Source organism: Procambarus clarkii, unplaced genomic scaffold (assembly GCF_040958095.1).
Source record: "Procambarus clarkii isolate CNS0578487 unplaced genomic scaffold, FALCON_Pclarkii_2.0 HiC_scaffold_119, whole genome shotgun sequence".
Classification (NCBI taxonomy): Eukaryota; Metazoa; Arthropoda; class Malacostraca; order Decapoda; family Cambaridae; genus Procambarus; species Procambarus clarkii.
In genome coordinates this window covers 1,244,469-1,251,719 of record NW_027189152.1, presented here as the reverse complement: position 1 = coordinate 1,251,719, position 7,251 = coordinate 1,244,469, and positions in this window count along the sequence as shown.

Genomic DNA, 7,251 nt, shown 5'->3' with positions numbered 1-7,251 from the left:
CGATGGGTCACAGTTTGCCCAAATTCACCCCGCAGTTTTGAAAATATCTCAAACATCCAAATTTCGACTCTTGAGCCATGATTTGGAACCAAACTCTGGCTCTCCGCACGTATTCGCAGTTTGAAATTACGACTTTTTATACAGAAAAATTGCCAATTGCTGAAAGCGGCGATGGATCACATTTTGCCGAAACCCTCTCTGCAGTTTTCAAAATATCCCAAACATTCCAAATTCGACCCTTGAACCATATTTTGGAGCCAAATTCTCTCTCTCTGCACGTATTCGTAGTTTGAAATTACGCCTTTTTATACCGAAAATATACCAAATACTGAAAGCGGAGATGGGTCACATTTTGCCCAAACCCCTCTGCAGTTTTCGAAATATACCAAACATCCCAAATACGACCCTTGAAGAATATTTTGGAGCCAATTTCTGGCTCTCTGCACGTATTAGCAGTATGAAATTACGACTTTTTATACCGAAAATATGCCAGTTACTGAAAGCGGCGATGGATCACATTTTGCCCAAGCCCTCTCTGCAGTTTTCAAAATTTCCCAAACGTCCCAAATTCGACGCTTGAACCATATTTTGTAGCCAAATTCTGGCTCTTTGCACGTATTCGCAGTTTGAAATTACGACTTTTTATACAGACAATATGCCAAATACTGAAAGCGGCGATGAGTCACATTTTGCCCAAACCCCCCCTGCAGTTTTCAAAATATCCCAAACATCCCAAATTCGACCCTTGAGCAATATTTGGGAGCCAAATTCTGGCTCTCTGCACGTATTCGCAGTTTGAAATTACGACTTTTTATACCGAATATATACCAATTACTGGGATCAGCGATGGGTCACATTTTGCCAAAACACTCCCTGCAGTTTTAAAAATATCACAAACATCCCAAATTCGACGCTTGAACCATATTTTGGAGCCAAATTCTGGCTCTCTGAACGTATTCGCAGTTTGAAATTACTACTTTTTATACCGAAAATATACCAATTACTGAAAGCGGCGATGGGTCACATTTTGCCCAAACCCCTCTGCAGTTTTCGAAATATCCCAAACATCCCAAATACGTCCCTTGAAGAATATTTTGGAGCCAATTTCTGGCTCTCTGCACGTATTCGCAGTAGGAAATTACGACATTTTATACCGAAAATATGCCAGTTACTGAAAGCGGCGATGGATCACATTTTGCCCAAGCCCTCTCCACAGTTTTCAAAATATCCCAAAAGTCCCAAATTCGACGCTTGAGCCATATTCTGGAGGCAAATTCTGCCTCTCGGCACATTTTCTCAGGTTGAAATTATGACTTTTCATGAGTGATGCAGAGGCTTAAGAGTGGGATGCAGAGGCTCAAGAGAGGGATGCAGAGGCTCATGTGAGGGATGCAGAGGCACAAGAGAAAGATGCAGAGGCACTTGAGAACGATGCAAAGGCTCAAGAGAGGGATGCAGAGGCTTAAGAGAGTGATGCAAAGGCTCAAGAGAGGGATGCAGAGGCTCAAGAGAATGATGTAGAGGCTCAAGAGAGGGATGCAGAGGCTCAAGAGAATGATGCAGAGGCTCAAGAGAGTGATGCAGAGGATCAAGAGAGTGATGCAGAGGCTGCAGAGAGAGATGAAGAGGCTTAAGAGAGTGATGCAGAGGCTCAAGAGAGTGATGCATGGGCTCAAGAGAATGATGTAGAGGCTTAAGAGAGGGATGTAGAGGCTCAAGAAATAGTCAAGGTACAAATAGTTGATTGAGAATCATGTATTTAAGGGTAATTTGCAATTCATTACGTGTGTGCATCATATTTATCGTAAATTTCATGAATTAATGGCTATAAACCGAAAAGGCTGGAAAACGTGGAAAAACGGTAAAATATTGCATAAATCGTTGATATTTGGTTTAAATCTCATACAGGAAACAAGGATGAAAACCCCCAAAATATTGCTAAATTCGATGATTTTAAGTACAAAGTACAATGCAAGAAAACTTGCTTAAAAACGCCATATTATGTGAAATTCTGAGATTTGTAGGCCAAATCACATATATTTGGACAACATGAAGCAGTATCAAAAAAAGGAGTATATTCAAACATTTTAACCAGATATCACTCAACATGAAAAACGTGAAAAAAGTCACTATAATACCATATTCGAGGACTTTTACGTAGAATCAAAGAGCGAGGTTGCGTATTATTTTGATCAATAAAAAGGCATATGAAAACGTTGTTTCCAATTCAAATGATAAAAACCAATGTGTTTTCTATAGAATTACCTAAAGTGTTCCTGAATTTCTGTTTATATCATCGTAAGAAGAGGTACTCATAAAACTGCTTTACTCCGGCTGAAACTTCAAAATATGCAATAAAAACAGAAAATCTCCCCTAATCAATATCTTACTCACTATTTTAACGAGATACAAATAGTTGATTTAAAATCAAGTATTTAATTTTAATTTGCAATTAATTTCGTGTTTGCATCATATTTATCGTAAATTTATTGAATTAATGGCAATAAACCGAAAAGGCTTGAAAACGCGGAAAAATGGCAAAATATTGCCTAAATCGATGATATTTGGTTTCAATCTTAAAGAAAACAAGGATGAAAAACCTCAAAATATTTCTAAATTCGATGATATTATGTACAAAGCACAATGCATGAAAACGCAATAAATATTGCTTAAAACGCAATATTATGCGAAATTCTGAGATTTGTAGGCTAAATTACATTTTGCGAGACAACATGAAGTAGTATTAAAATATTAGTAAAATCGAACATATTTACCTAAAATTACTCTACATGAAAAACGTGAAAAAGTCACTAAAAATACAAAATTTGACGATTTTTACATCAAATCATAGAGCGAGGTTGCGTATTATTTTGATCATTAAAAAGGCATATGAAAACGTTGTTTCCAATTCAAATGATAAAAAGTAATGTGTTTTCTTTAGAATTAACTAAAATGTTCCTGAATTTCCGTTTATATTACTGTAGGAAGAGGCACTCGTAAAACCGCTTTAAACCGGCTGAAACGTAAAAATATGCAATGGCAACAAAAAATCTTTTCTAATCAATACCTAACTCATTATTTTAACGAGGTACAAATAGTTGACTGTAAATAAAGTACTTAAGGGTAATTTGCAATTAATTATGTGTTTGCATCATATTTATCGTATTTTTAATGCATTAATGACAATAAACCAAAAATGCTTAAAATCGTTGAAAAACGGCAAATAATTTCCTAAATCGTTGATATTTCGTTTAAGTCTTATAAAGGAAAAAAGGATGATAAACGTGAAAATATTGCTAAATTCCATTGTTATTAGTACAAATAAAATACAAGAAAACTTGCTTAAAAACGCAATATTATGCTAAATTCTTAGATTTTTAAGCTAAATCACATTTCGCGAGAAAACATGAGGTTGTATCAAAATATTAGTAAATTCGAATATTACTACCTTAAATGTTTTCATGTTGTCACATGAAAACGTGAAAAAAGTCACAACATTACCAATTACGTGGATTTTTGCTTCAAATCATTAAGCAATGTTTCGTGTTATTTTGATCATATGATACGGCGTTTTCCAACTCAAATGATAAAAAATCAATGTCTTTTCATTAGAATTAACTAAAATGTTCCTGAATTTCCGTTTATATTACTGAGAGAAAAGGTACTCGTTAAACTGCACTAATCCGGCTGAAACGACGAAATATGCAATAACAACAGAAAATCTCTCCTAATCAATATCTGACTCACTATTTTAACGAGGTACAAATAGTTGATTGAAAATCAAGTATTTAAGGGTAATTTGCAATTCATTACGTGTTTGCGTCATATTTATCGTAAATTTAATGAATTAAAGCAATAAACCGAAAATGCTTGAAAACGTGGAAAAACGGCCAAATATTGCCTAAATCGTGGATGATATCTCATAAAGGAAACAAGGATGAAAAACCCCAAAATATTGCTAAATTCGCTGATTTTATGTACAAGGCACAATGCAAGAAAACTTGCTTAAAAACGCAATATTATGTTTAATTCTGAGATTTGTAGGCCAAATCACAAATAGAGAGACAACATGAAGTAGTATCAAAATATTAGTAAATTCGAATATTTTTACCTAAAATCACCCAACATGAAAAACGTGAAAAAAGTCACTATAATACCAAATTCGAGGATTTTTACTTCAAATAATAGAGCGAGGTTGCGAATTATTTTTATAATTAAAAAGGCATATGAAAACGATGTTTTCAATTCAAATGATAAAAATCAATGTGTTCTCTTTAGAATTAACTAAAATGTTCCTCAATTTCTGTTTATATTGCTGAAAGAAGAGGTACTCATAAAACTGCTTTACTCCGGCTGAAACGTCGAAATATGCAATAAAAACAGAAAATCTCTCTTAATCAATATCTTACTCACTGTTTTAACGAGTTGATTGAAAATCTTGTATTTAAGGTAAATTTGCAATTATTTACGTGTTTGCATCATAACATGAGGGATGTGTTTGCATCATCTTGCTCAGTATTTTAACGAGAAACAAAAAGTTAATTGAAAATTAAGTATTTAAGGTTATTTTCTAATCAGTTATGTGTTTGCATCATTTTTATCGTATATTTAATGAATTAATACCAATAAACTGAAAATTCACAAAAACGTGAAAAAACGGCAAAATATTGCCTAAATGCAAAATTTGTGAAATTCTCTTATTTGAAGGCCAAATCACATATCGTGAGAAAACATGAAGTATCGAAATATTCGTAAAACGAATATATTTACGTAATGTCACACAACATGAAAAACGTGAAAAAAAATCGCTATTTTACCAAATTTGAGGATTTTAACTTCAAATCATAAAGCGAGGTTTCGTATTATATAGATTCTAGAAAAGACATATAAAGATGTTGTTTCCAATAAAATGATAAAAATCCATGTGTTTTTATTAAAATACTCTAAAATGTTCCTGATTTTCCGTTTATATTACCGATGGAAGATGTACACGTAAAACCGCTCTAATCCGGCTGAAACGTCGATATATGCAATAAAATCATAACTTCTCGCTTTTTCAATATCTTACTCAGTATTTTAACGAGAAACAAATAGTTGATTGAAAATGAAATATTTAATGTTAATTTCTAATCAATTATGTGTTTGCATAATTTTTATCGTATATATATTGAATTAATAACAATAAACTGAAAATTCACAAAAACGAGGAAAAACGGCAAAATATTGCCTAATTCGATGATATTTTGTTTAAATCACATAAAGGAAAAGGGGGATAAAACGTCAAAATATTTCTAAATTCAATGATTTTTCGTACAAAACAAAAAGCAAGAAAACTTGCTTAAAAATGCAATATTGTGCGAAATTCTCAGACTTAAGGCCAAATCACATATCGTGAGAAAACAAGAAGTAGTATCGAATTATTGGTAAAAACGAATATATTTACGTACAATCACACTACATGAAAAACGTGAAAAAAATCGCTATATTACCAAATTTGAGGATTTTAACTTCAAATCATGAAGCGAGGTTTCGTATTATTTAGATCCTAGAAAAGATATATAAAGATGTTGTTTCCAATACAAATGATAAAAATCAATGTGTTTTCATTACCCCACTTGAGGTAATCACATTATATCACTTGAGGTAATTACCTCACTTTCATCCCTCACTTGAGCCTCTGCGTCACCCTCTTGAACTCCTGCATCCCTCTCATGAGCCTCTGCATCCCTAACTTGAGCCTTTGCATCACTCTCTTAAGACTCCTTAAACTTACGAAAGTGATGCAGAGGCTCAAGAGAGGGAGGCAGAGGCTTAACAGAGTGATGCAAAGGCTCAAGGGAGGGATGCAGAGGCTCATGAGAGGGATGCAGGAGTTCAAGAGAGGGATGCAGAGGCTCAAGAAAGGGATGCAGAGGCTTAAGAAAGTAATGAAGAGGCTCAAAATAGGGATGCAGAGGCTTAAGAGGGTGATGCAGAGGCTCAAGAGGGTGAGGCAGAGGCTCAAGAGAGGGATGTAGAGGCTCAAGCGAGTGATGCAGAAGCTCAATAGAGTGATGCAGAGGCTTAAGAGAGTGATGCAGAGGCTTAATAGAGGGGATGCAGAGGCTCAAGAGAGTGATGCAGAGGCTGACGAGAGTGATGCAGAGGCTAAAGAGAGGGATGCAGAGGTTCAAGAGAGGGATGCAGAGGGTTAAGAAAGGGATGCAGGGGCTCAAGAGAGGGATGCAGAGGCTCAAGAGAAGGATTCAGAGGCTCTTGAGAGTGATGCAGAGGCTGAAGAGAGGGATGCAGAGGCTCATGAGTGGGATGCCTTAGTTCAAGAGAGGGATGCAGAGGCTCAAGAGAGTGATGCAGGGGCTTAAGAGAGGGATGCAGAGGCTCAAGAGAGTGATGCAGAGGCTTAAGAGAATGATGCAGAGGCTCAGGAGAATGCTGCAGAGTCTCAAGAAAGGGATGCTGAGGCTCCAGAGAGGGATGCAGAGGCTAAAGAGAGTGATGCAGAGGCTGAAGAGAGAGAGATGCAGAATCTTAAGAGAGTGATGCAGAGGCTCAAGAGAGTAATGCAGAGGCTGAAGAGAATGATGTAGAGGCTTAAGAGTGGGATGCGGAGCCTCAAGAGAATGAATCAGAGGCTCACGAGAGTGATGCAGAGGATCAAGAGAGGGATGCAGAGGCCTAAGAGAGTGATGAAGAGGCTCAAGAGAGTGATGCAGATGCTCAAGAGAGTGATGCAGAGGCTCATGAGAGTGATGCAGAGGATCAAGAGAGTGATGCAGAGGCTCAAGAGAGTGATGCAGAGGATCAAGAGAGGGAAGCAGAGTCTTAAGAGAGTGATGCAGAGGGCGAAGAGTGATGCAGAGGCTTAGGAGAGTGATGCAGAGGCTGAAGAGAGTGTTGCAGAGGCTCAAGAGAGAGATGCAGAGGCTAAAGAGAGTGATGCAGAGGCTTACTAGAGTGATGCAGAGGATCACGAGAGGGATGCAGAGGCTTAAGTGAGTGATGCAGAGGCTGAAGAGTGTTGCAGAGGCTTAAGAGAGGTATGCAGAGGCTCAAGAGAGTGATGCAGAGGCTCGAGAGAGTGATACAGAGGCTCAAGAGAGTGATGCAGAGGTTCAAGAGAGTGATGCAGAGGCTCAAGAGAGTGATGCAGAGGCTCAATAGAGTGATGCAGAGGCACAAGAGAGGGATGCAGAGTTTTAAGAGAGTGATGCAGAGGCTCAAGAGAGTGATGCAGAGGCTTAGGAGAGGGAT